This window comes from Anabrus simplex, chromosome 5, assembly GCF_040414725.1.
Source record: "Anabrus simplex isolate iqAnaSimp1 chromosome 5, ASM4041472v1, whole genome shotgun sequence".
NCBI classification, from domain to species: Eukaryota; Metazoa; Arthropoda; class Insecta; order Orthoptera; family Tettigoniidae; genus Anabrus; species Anabrus simplex.
In genome coordinates, this window is record NC_090269.1 from 83,524,621 (window position 1) to 83,537,742 (window position 13,122).

Here is a 13,122-nt window from a genome sequence, read left to right on the forward strand (position 1 = left end):
GGATGGATGGATGGATGGATGGATGGATGGATGGATGGATGGATGGATGGATGGATGGATGGATGGATGGATGGATGGATGGATGGATGGATGGATGGATGGATGGATGGATGGATGGATGGATGGATGGATGGATGGATGGATGGATGGATGGATGGATGGATGGATGGATGGATGGATGGATGGATGGATGGATGGATGGATGGATGGATGGATGGATGGATGGATGGATGGATGGATGGATGGATGGATGGATGGATGGATGGATGGATGGATGGATGGATGGATGGATGGATGGATGGATGGATGGATGGATGGATGGATGGATGGATGGATGGATGGATGGATGGATGGATGGATGGATGGATGGATGGATGGATGGATGGATGGATGGATGGATGGATGGATGGATGGATGGATGGATGGATGGATGGATGGATGGATGGATGGATGGATGGATGGATGGATGGATGGATGGATGGATGGATGGATGGATGGATGGATGGATGGATGGATGGATGGATGGATCCGTATTTACTCTCATTGTGGAAGCTTGTGTATTGGAAATTGAATGAAGAAACGAAGACGAATGCAGAAGTGATTATGTCACCGAGCGTCGATGAATTTCCGTGCGGTTGTGTTCGCTCGTATATTGGCATGACAAAAGATCTTGTTAGCTACAGGGTGAGAGAACACACCAGGCCTGTCTGGAATGTTCCTCTTGCATCCTACGGCGAAAAAGCTGTAAGCCAGTATACAATAGCAGATCATTTCTACAATACAGACCGTCGAATGCTTTTTGATCAAATGAAGGTCATGGCGCTTGCAAACGATTTCTATGCTCGACTTGTGAGGGAAGCCATTGAGCTAGAGCTGCACCCAAATAACTTTAAGAGGAAAGAAGGCTTCAAGTTCTCAAATACATGGAGACCTGTACTCCATAAATACCTGCATAACACCAATATGGCACAGCGCGACGCACTCCAGAAACCGCCGACCGAGGGCTATGAATCAGTAACTTCACTTCCAACCACCACAGAACAGCGTGATGTTAGCTGAGTTCAGTTAGTGGGGGATGGGGTGGGAGGGCATGGGTGGTATTCGAAGGATAATATGGTCATTCACGACTTCCACGTCCTTTGAGGAATTTCTGTGATCACTGTCAGAAGCAGACCTTTTATGCCCTGATGAAGGCCAATATAATTTGGCAGGAAGCTCGGCTTTCTTCTTAATAATAAATAAGTGGCCTAAATCCTTATCATATTTAATGATTTATGGCACATACTATTAAAATAACTAGTGCGCACGTGAAAACAATCACTCAATTATCATTCCAGGCAATAATTTTTTTTATGTTTTATCACAGAGCATAATCCGCCACTTGTAATCAATCATTTGATAATCATGTATGGGATTGAGGTTGAATTTCCAGAAAATAAATCTCTAGATTATATCATATATATTCCTTTATATTTTAATTTCCTTGTTGTATCATAGAGAAAATTCCGCCACCTGTAAGCAATCATTTGATGGTCATTTATGGGATTGAACCCAGATATCAAATCTCTTGTTTCTATGATAGAGAAAATTGCAGGGATGTACAAACTAATAGTTTAGTCCTGTACCCCTTGTATGAGGTTTGATCCTATTCCTGCTCTAATTTACATGATTTCCGTGTGTCCGGTTTCTTATTCCTTGCTGTTCTAAGTTCCACGCTTTTCCTGTATTCAGTCTATACATTTTACGAACGTTGGTGTAAAAAATGGACTTACAAATATATACCCGTATAAAAACATAGATTAATTTTATTTTGTTAAATTTGTGATGATACAACTACCTCTACAACCCGTCGGAGTGCCTCAAGAGCCTTGGTGGCAAAATTGGGATACTAATACTGTACGTGGTGGGCTGGCGGTCGTAGCCGTGTTGAAACACCAAATCCCATGAGATCTTCGAAGTTAATCAACGTTGGGCGTGGTCAAGATTTGGGTGGTTTGGAGGGGTAAGGGAATGGAGGAGCAAAAACGACCTGGCCACCCTACTGTAGGCAAACTCCGGCTCAGGCACACCTCTGCTGGAGGCAGGGACTTGCCTTCGGGCAGAATACACCCTTGCCCTACCCTGTAAGTGGAGGCGTGTATATTTGTGTAACAGGCAAACTTACTCTTCATTTTATAATAATATATAGAGATAAGTATGAAGTTACACCTGACGACTTTGAAATGTAATTATATTTATTACTAATTAAAATGTACCCTTTAATGCAAGGAATAGAAAATATACAGGATGATTTGTAAGTCACTGCACATAATGTGTGGATGTAATGAAGAGGTAAAAGTAACAATACATTATTATATACAATTATTTCTGAAATCACTTCATTTCACAGTTATACAAAACAAGGAATAAATCTCTCTCATATTTTATTAATTTAAAGACCAGAAATTCCACTAAGGTATTGTACGTAGCTTAAACTTACAGCAAGTGCAATCTATCCAGATCGGAATTCCATCCAGTACAAAGAAAACAAAATAAAATTAATTACTACTAGAGTTAAACAAAAAATTCAACAAAAATTACGTATCGTCCAGTATACGCAGTTTACCGTAAATAAAGTGACGTCCATGAAAGTGCAGAGAGAGACTTGCTCTTCATAAGATTGCGCACCGAATGTCATAGACCCCGTTCAGACCTGTGTAAAGTAAAGAAAACCCTTTCTTGTCGGAAACAACTGTGCGTAGTGGCGTGTACAAAAGAATAACAAACATAATTATGTTCTACTTCAGTCGCTAGTGAGCAGAACGAACTCTTAAAAATTAAATGTAATGAAGGGGTTGAATTTACTTTAATTCACTTGTGTCGTATTCTGGACGACGAGCAGAATTCTTTCCCACGGCGTACGTGAAAATTGATTTTTCCCTTGATTCTTACAATTTTGAATCACTGCGTAGGCTAATATCACCAGAACTAAGGCTGTACTGGACAATAGTACATTATGCATCGTAATCCTGAAATAGAGCGCTTTCAGGAGAGTTGCATACAACATTCTATTTTTATCTCCACATTACATCCACAAATCTTGACTTACGAATCACCTTGTACACTGTAATTTATACCGTTCATGTCTGAGTCGAGTTGCCGCTTATTCCCTGCGTCATGTCCATACGAGTGGATAATGGAATAGCCACTTGATCCATTTAGCTTGCTCAATGGTGTATTCTACGATAAGCTTCCGTACAATGTAGAGCCTGATTGTTTCTTACACAGCAGTAATTAATCTGTTTTTAGTGCGCTTCATGGCTTCTGAATTAAATTCTAACGCGTATTTTCGTGTATTGTACATTTTACATACAGTTCACACCGACATTTTGAAGATTCCTGAGGCTGAATTTCAGTGGGTGAACCGGAACGTCATCACATGCTACGACGCTTATCTACAGGATGAGGGAGAGAATTTTCATCATTTACTATAGTGGGGTATTTTTCATTGATTGTCTGTTTTTCAATCAGCTTGTCCATTCATCGATGTTGACGGGTTTTCTACGGATGTACGGTGACCAGGCTGCTATTCGTTGACAAGCGGTATTCAGGAAGGACAGCAACTCTTGTAGGATTTACCCTCCAGCTCCTAATTCCTATCGTCGCTTTCTCCAATCTCCGTGACCCAGGTATCTTTGTCCCGTAGTTTTGTTAACACTCACTTGTCAGGTTTAACTCGGCGTTCATCTGCAACTCGTTTCATAAGGGGTAAAGGACATAATCTACTGAGCAAGTTACCTGCATGATACGGGATGCGCAGTTGTGAGATTGCATTCAGGAGGAAGTCGATTCGCAGCCCGTGGTTTTTCTTTCCACATCAGTCCCTAGCACTGACCACGGCCGCCAAACCACTCACCTTTTCTACACATCTCCATTTCCATCACCATCACAAATCTTCTGGCCTAAGAGAGGGCGTTATCCTCCTCCAAAAGGGCCGAATGCAAAGGTGCAGAGCCACGATAGAACCGTGTTCTGTTGGTCGCATGAAGTGCAGCGCTGTCGGGCCATGCAGCACCCGTGGCTACTTGTACACCGAAGCCCACTCTGCAACGGCCAGTTTTAGTTGTATTACTATAATCTGGCACACCACTGCAAGCCTGCTTTGTAGGACAACGCAGTGATGGAGCACCTGGTGTGGTATGTACTGAACCCGAGTGACTTAGGCCCATAGTCAGTCATGATTTGATTGATAAAATAATATATGGTACATTTATTGAAATACAGAAGTGTAGTTGAAAATATTTCATATATGTAATGTCGAAATAGGAGCGAAGGAAGGACGACAGACTGGAGCCTGACGGATTAGCTCGACACACCAACATTTAGCTACTTCACAGCAGGGGATCTCATTAGTTGGCGAACAAGGAAATACAAGTCTACAAATAAGTCTTGGTCAGAAAGAGAAAGGGATAGTTTGACAAAGGAAGCTCGCTACATGAGTAATGCGCTGGGATATTTTTGGCAGGACGGAGATTCCCGTGCCGTCATGGAAAACTACAGCGGTTGCGAGTACATTCGCTAGCCTAGGTTCGGGCAGGTGGAGATTTAAATCACGTGACCGCTTGCCGGCCAATCGTAAAAATTTGATGTAAGACTCAGGGATACCATCTTAAGGAATGATGGATGAGATATTCTCGTAACTTCAAAAGTAATTAGTAATAAATTATTGTGAGTACACGGATCGATGTAATGAATTTATTAGACGTCACGCATGGAAAAATAATCAATAATTATTGGCAAATCAAATAAATTGAAGGCTGGATTTCTTGGAAACCAGACAGCTTGAATCTCATTGGCTGGACGAAGACCACGTTGTAAGGGACGCTTCTAAAGGCGCGAAATGTGAGGAGCTAAATCCACCCGTATCTCCTAAATCTGTGATCACCAGGAGTTCATATTTAATCCAGCAGATATGCTAGCGGAGTGGATTAATTTGATGTAAATTTTAACGTCCAATTCGGAGTGCAAGTACCGATATTAAAAATCCACCCCCTCCCTCAGGGGTATGACGTCAATGAATCCGCGGGAGAAAGCTTCATCCATATATACGGGACAAGGGATCCTCGCAGACACACTTGAAATGAATCTCTGGAGGTGAACCGTCGGTCGCAGCTAACTTCGAATTCTACGGGCGTACAGTAACTCAACATTTAATGGAGCGAGCATCCGCCAGTGTTTATAAGATGTGATCGCGCTCAAGCAACATGAACTGGAAATAGTTAACGTAGGACAGTATTTGTCAGTTATAAATATCAGTGAAGTAAATTAATTGCACTGCAAGAGAGTAATATAAATTGTACCACAATAAGTACGTAAATAACAGACTGTGTGACGAACAGTACTTTAAGGGAATAGTAGCCTGTACTTTGCAATATCGAACCGCTATCATGAACACTTCAAGAGTGCCGTATGAAACGGGCGTATCGCGTCGGACGACATAAATCGCGACGGGCGTAAAAGTTGACACCTCGTCGTACGTGTCCAGGTCCATTGTGCGGTAATTGGACGAAGATTAAAATAGTGTAAATATTAAATTTTTGGGTCTAGGATATTAATTTGTTGTATAAAATTTAAAGTATTCAGTGTTAACGTTGTCAATGGTGAAGTTTTGGTGATAATTAAGGTATTAATGTAAAATGGTAATGTGCCAGGAAATCTTTTGTGGAACTACGCCATCAAGAATGGAGGAGTAAAATGCAGAGAGGGGCCGAAAGGAGCCTCTCATCTGCAAAGCTGTAATGGAATACCGAGAAACTAAGATGAGTACATAATGTATATAATATTTGGGAAATGTTAGCGTGATTGGGAAAAATGGGAATAATTTGATTATACTTGGTTACCTTCTGTAACAAGATGAGTCGCTTAACGACCCCATCCTAAATTTGTAGCACGGACAGTAGTAAATATAACAATGTAAATAATCGGGTCTTTTATGTATTCAGTTTGTTGGAGATGTAAATTTGTATATATAGTGTAGTACGTTAAGTCATGCATGCATTCATATTTCTTTGTAGAATAATTTTCTTATATTTGATTTTGGTTATGATAGTTAAATAGACCCGATGTGTGTTTTTCTGTTTTGTCATTTTAACGAGCTATGTAATGACACTGAAGGAAAACCCAGCTTCGCCATACCAGTTGTGTTTTGTTGTGATTAGTATGTTCATATTTTCAAAGTGAAGTTGTTCAAATTTGTGAGAAGCGATTATAATAATAATTTTCCAAGTAAATCGTATCTGGATTGGTTAGTGCCAGAATGAATCGAAATTGTAAAAGGGGTTATGCGTTAAACATATTAAGAGTGGACTACCGTGTAACAGGCGAAAATTAATTTTTTAAAATTAATAATAATAATAATAAATAAAAATAAAACTACTTTTTTAGAAGAAATTTTTTAAAATATAATTTGGAAATAATAATAATTCATGAGATGTTGGAAATTTTTAGTGATCAATGCGTAATAATAAATTCAAGTGATCAGGTGTTGTGTTTGTCGGGAATCATTTAATGATTTAATGACGGGATGTCGTTTTTTAATTCGGAATTAAAGTGTGTGGTAATTTAACTTGATAAATTAATAATATTGAAAAGTAGATCGGTGCTAATAATCCGTACATGTTAATGAACGTGTGGTTTAAATTACGGTCCAATATTTTTTTACGTATAAATGTCGTGTCTTAAAGTTGCAATTCATTAGCCGGAACACGTAGGACTAATATTACGAAACCATGACTGTCAAATTTTGGTAAATATAATTTCAAGATGTTACGATTATTTGTGGAGAATGAACTAAGGCGTAGATCAAAATGAGATAGAAAAATGTTAAAGAATCTGCATTCAGATGATAAAAGGTCGTACGATGTCAAAAGTGGAATAAATAAGTCAGTTGATAATTCTGTGAGAAATAAATGAATCAAGGAATATTGAGATAGAAAGGGAAATATATTCCGTACGAGAGACACTTAGGATATTGAAATGAGTGTAAAATGTACGGGCAGTGTCACAGAGAAATACTGAGTTACGTAGCGGGTAGAATTCGGACCCGTGACAGCATGTACGAAATAAATAGACTGCACAGCTATTCGTCGAGATACTACGGATCTAAGGATAATGAGAGTTCAGATTCCACATAAATGATCGTATATTATAATCATTGTAATGACGAGCGATGACAATCATGATGTCGTGATAATAATAATAATAATAATAAATATTGCAGATAAATGATTGGACCGCCTTACTTAAATGAGCGTTGATAAAGATGTTAAACGGGAATCTAAATGATAATATGCAACCGATAATAATAATAACAATGTAAGGACGATGTTAAATCATCGCGGTCAGCTTAATAATAATTGTCATAATAATAACAGTAATGATGCCGTTGGTTGATCAGTGAAATAATTATAATTGCGACCGATATCTTAATATATTTTGGCGGAAGTGACCGGTTCATAAATAATAATAACCTCTTGAGTGACGTGAATAATAATAATAAAATCTGGAGTCACCTATTTAATAGTAATAATAATAACCACAAGAGGGATATAATAATAATAACAGTAATAACCATTTGTGTTTGCATCCCGCATAATAATGACGATATTAATCAAACGTGACAGTGCCAGGAACCGTTGAGTATAATAATAATAATAATAATAATAATAATAATAATAATAATAATAATAATAATAATTTCGAGGATGATAATTTCATGGATAAATGTATATTTCTGACGATAGTTAATTAATTAATTGGTGACAACATCCCTCGATTCTTATGTTTAAATAATAAGAGTGATAAATATTATAGTCATTTGTTATCTCGTTATCGTACGGTTTCCGCACGGTATTTCCCACCGATTCTCGTTATCTCATCTGTGGCAGTAGTCTACTGAGGCTACTTTGTAACATTTCAGATCATGTGTAAATAAAATGTAAATGCTAATTCAGTGGTATGGCATCAGCTGGACATCGTAAGATAGGAACTGTCCGTGTAAACCATTTTTCGTAATTCACGAGAAACATTACCCAGTCCGAGTACCGGTCTCGGAAAAATGTATATAGCCGGAGTACGTCATCTTAGTTAAATCGAGAAGCCGACCGTAACATGGGTTATGCTCGGGCTCCCGATAGAAGGAAGCTATATCCTTGAACAACGGTTCGATTCAAATGGAATCGATCCGTAAATTATACCTCAAAATGTCATTTTATTTCAGAAGCAACCCAGCACGATATTGATACCACTTGCGGTATAGCAAGTGATTTGTTTATGTAACATGTGTGGAAAACTTAAATATCGTTGCCAAATGTATCAAAGTTTCGTACGTCGGATGGCGTAATAAACTGCTCTTTCTGGCAATTATTTCAAAGGAAACCATTCTCATAATCTTTTTATTGTAGTTAGATGATGCCCTTTTTAAAGTTAACAGTCACTTCCTAGTCCTATCATGGAGTCCTTAAATTCAAGTTTACAATCAAGTTTTCCCCATTTTAATTTTAATTTGCTCCGTTCATTCCCGTGTTCATTGATACCGCTATATTTATATTTGATGACTTAAATAATGAACCGACACCCCTGAGATAAATGCTAGTCTGGGACTCGGGAGGTGGACGGGTGCAAAATGGCGCCCAACGTGGTGCTTTAAGAACGGCAGAGAGGGCCTAACAAATGAAGGGAAGAACTACGAGTCATGTTGGTTGACATCAGTAAAATGATGACCAATTGTAGGACATGTTACAGTTGGGCCAGAAGCAATATGGCTGGTCCAAAGTGAGACTTTACTGTGTGCCCACTGGGAAGCTTGATTGCATTATAAAGAGGCCAATATCATTGCTAATCAATTGTAAATTTTTATACTTTTTTCAAATTTTATATTTTTAACTTTTGATTTTAATTAATTGATGACCGCATCACGGTCAGGTGTGTGTTCACTTGTAACGTAATATCATACTAGAGTAAGGTTAGTTTTGAACGGGGCTAGATTTGGCTAGTTTATTAATATAATCCATTGCTAATCTCTTCAAGTTTGGCAATGATTCAAAGTTCAATAAGCTCGAAGATTTGATGTTTCTCTTTTTCCCATATGAAATTTAATATTATTTTGGTAATTCAGGACTCCATTTAAATGTCATTGGATATGAGATAAATATTATAAACAGCTGTTTAGGAAGGCTTGAAATGGTAAAATATTACTGAGCACCAGTTCAAGTTATTATTTAAAAAGAGGTTGAGGTGGTATAAATTAAAATTAACGTATTTCAGGGCAGGAGATTTCCAACTTCATCGTTGTTTTAATGTTGTTGTTGTTGGTATATTGGAGCAGTTTATTGTGAAATCTTAGGCGCAAGCCAGCATTCAAGTTGAATGACCTGCGAATGTAAACAAGTTTTATAGTCAAAATTTTTTTTTGTTAAATGAAAGTTAGTGTAGGGGTATAATATCATAGGATAGGGCCTAGACCCAATAGCGTATTCCTTCGTGTGCAGCAAGGTGAGATGCCGATCGGCCCTTTTGCTTTTTCAAGAAAAGTTTATAATGTCTGACGACGGTGGGGAGCGACCCCAGGACATAGTAGATGGACAGGGAGAGGTGAAAGATACAACGTTAGAGAAATTAATGCAAGCATTGGCTTTGAATAATGTTTCGATGGAACGTAGGTTCGATCAAATGCGGGCCGATAGTGTTTCGATTAAACATGAACTTGCAGAACAAATGAAGGCTAATAGTGTTTCAGATAAACAGGAAATTATTTATAAGATAGACCAAGTACAGGCCGCGAGTGTTTCACTAGAGAATAAGATCGACCAAGTACAGGTTGCGTGTGAAGTAAATAAAACAGAACTGAAGGCACAAATAGATGCAGTTCAGGCCGCGAGCGTAGCGATGGGACAGGAACTTAGGGACAAATTAACTCAAGTCCAGGAAGCATGTCACTTCGCGAAAGATGAATTAAAAGGGCACATGGATTCATACATTACCATCATTAATGAAAGGGTTGACCGCGTTAGAGATGAGGCTCAAATGGAGCGGGCAGAAATTAAGGAGAAATTGAACGCTAGTGTCAAGGAACTCGCCGCTCTACGATTAACTGACAGACAAGACATAGAATCACACATAGAGGAAATTCGGGATGAATGTCGGAAGGAGAATGACATCGTCCGGGGACAAGTAGAAGAAAAATGCGCGCAGATATCTGGCACCTTGGACAAGCATGACAAGGGCATAAACGAGATACGTGGGGAAACTGCGCGTACACTTGTAATCGTAGCAGGACTGAAAAACAAAGTCGAGGAGCTAAGTGTAAATTTAGAAGACCGTAGCCAGAGAATAACCAAGTGCGAAGACGCAAACCTAGCGTTATTCCAGCGGACGGAAGACCTAATTGAACAGGGCCAATCATTTGCCGACACGGAAGTTCGCCTATTAGAACAGTGCAAGGCGTATAATGGGCAAAATTCCGGCACAAAAGAAATGTCAAGTAGTAATCCCGACGGCATGGATGACATCCGAAAAGACTTGGAGATGTTGAAGGCTAGGTTGGAACCGTCAGCGTCTAGCCAAGACTTTAACCTCCAATACCGTGAATACGAACCCCATGATAACCAGGGGATTTATAAGTAAGGGGGCCTATCCCAAGCTGACACGAACGGTTTCAAGTTTGAGAACAGAGATGGGTCGTCTACGTCATCGAATGCTATCCCGACATCGGTGGTACACGTCATTAAGATGTCTGATGACAAGCCACCCAGGTTCGATGCCCGTGGGCATATCACCCCGAAAGGTTTCATCCGGGAAATCGCCGGTTATATAAATGAAAATAAGATACCAGTAGAGCGACAACTGCGAACAGTCGAGAAATTCCTAGACGGAGCACCAGCTGTATGGTTCAGGGCTTTCTTGTATACCTTTGAAGACTTTGAGGGATTTCGGCGTGCTTTTCTCCAAAAATTCTGGAGCATTCAGGAACAGCAGGAGTTAAGGCTGGAAGTCTACTCCAGACGATACTCAACATCCTCGCCCACGAAATTCTCAGATTACTTTGTGGCACAATTTCACAAGCTACGGGAGCTTGATAATCCAATGAGCGAAACAGAATTGATTAGCGCCATTGGAAAGCAATTGCCATTCGAGGTCCAACGAATGATGATAGCGTCAAATGTCCAGACGGCCGTCGAAGCAGAGGCTTTGTTACGTCAATTAGACCTCACAACGCATCATTCGAACCCGAGACAAATTAGGAGCATGGACCAACAGGTGAACAATATCGAACGGACAATCGAACCGAAGACCACTAGTACGAAGAACCAGGGAACTAGTACTGATCCGGAACCTCGTCGAGCATATAATACGGAGTGGAAGCCGCGACAATGGACGAGACCTAGGAATTTTGCGGAAGGCAACCGGCAAACCAACCAAGGTCAATTTCGAGCTGACAGGGGATACCGTGGATTCCAGAGAAATAATTATAGGCCGTATCCATCTAGAAATCAAGGGAACCCGAGATATTACCAGGGAGGATCTCGTCAGGAGAAAGATGACAGATATCAAGAGTCTAGGCGGTACATAGAAGAGCTGAACAAGAGAAAATGGAAGGAGGCGATCCATGATCGAGGCCTTGATGAGGAAGCGACAGGAGCGGAGAGCTTGCAATTCCAAAGAGCAAGGAAAGGGGGCAGTGACTTGAACTCGAATGCACCGACGTTCGATTCGGGACAAGGAAACAAAGGGATGTGACTAGAAGCAGAGATTGAACGAGAGGAAGCAGATGACGAGCCTGAAGAAGATGATGTCGAAGAAGAAGATGAAGAAGAAGACGGAAGGGAAGAAGAAGTCCAAGTAATCCATACACCAATTGAAGCAAGGCCATGTCCAGAGTGTGGAGAGATAGACAGCGATGTGCAGGAATTTGTCAATACGATCCATCAAATCGAAAGACAGAACGAGGAGTTAAGGTTCAGGAATCAGAGGTTGAGAGATGAAATCAATAGCCGTGGCAGAACAGAGGATCCGATGTCAAATCATGATTGTGATGATATGGACACATCATTAAAAAAAATCTCATGATGCTCACTAGATTTTTTTTACCTGGGCAAGAGGAAGATGAACCCGAGTGACTTAGGCCCATAGTCAGTCATGATTTGATTGATAAAATAATATATGGTACATTTATTGAAATACAGAAGTGTAGTTGAAAATATTTCATATATGTAATGTCGAAATAGGAGCGAAGGAAGGACGACAGACTGGAGCCTGACGGATTAGCTCGACACACCAACATTTAGCTACTTCACAGCAGGGGATCTCATTAGTTGGCGAACAAGAAAATACAAGTCTACAAATAAGTCTTGGTCAGAAAGAGAAAAGGATAGTTTGACAAAGGAAGCTCGCTACATGAGTAATGCGCTGGGATATTTTTGGCAGGACGGAGATTCCCGTGCCGTCATGGAAAACTACAGCGGTTGCGAGTACATTCGCTAGCCTAGGTTCGGGCAGGTGGAGATTTAAATCACGTGACCGCTTGCCGGCCAATCGTAAAAATTTGATGTAAGACTCAGGGATACCATCTTAAGGAATGATGGATGAGATATTCTCGTAACTTCAAAAGTAATTAGTAATAAATTATTGTGAGTACACGGATCGATGTAATGAATTTATTAGATGTCACGCATGGAAAAATAATCAATAATTATTGGCAAATCAAATAAATTGAAGGCTGGATTTCTTGGAAACCAGACAGCTTGAATCTCATTGGCTGGACGAAGACCACGTTGTAAGGGACGCTTCTAAAGGCGCGAAATGTGAGGAGCTAAATCCACCCGTATCTCCTAAATCTGTGATCACCAGGAGTTCATATTTAATCCAGCAGATATGCTAGCGGAGTGGATTAATTTGATGTAAATTTTAACGTCCAATTCGGAGTGCAAGTACCGATATTAAAAATCCACCCCCTCCCTCAGGGGTATGACGTCAATGAATCCGCGGGAGAAAGCTTCATCCATATATACGGGACAAGGGATCCTCGCAGACACACTTGAAATGAATCTCTGGAGGTGAACCGTCGGTCGCAGCTAACTTCGAATT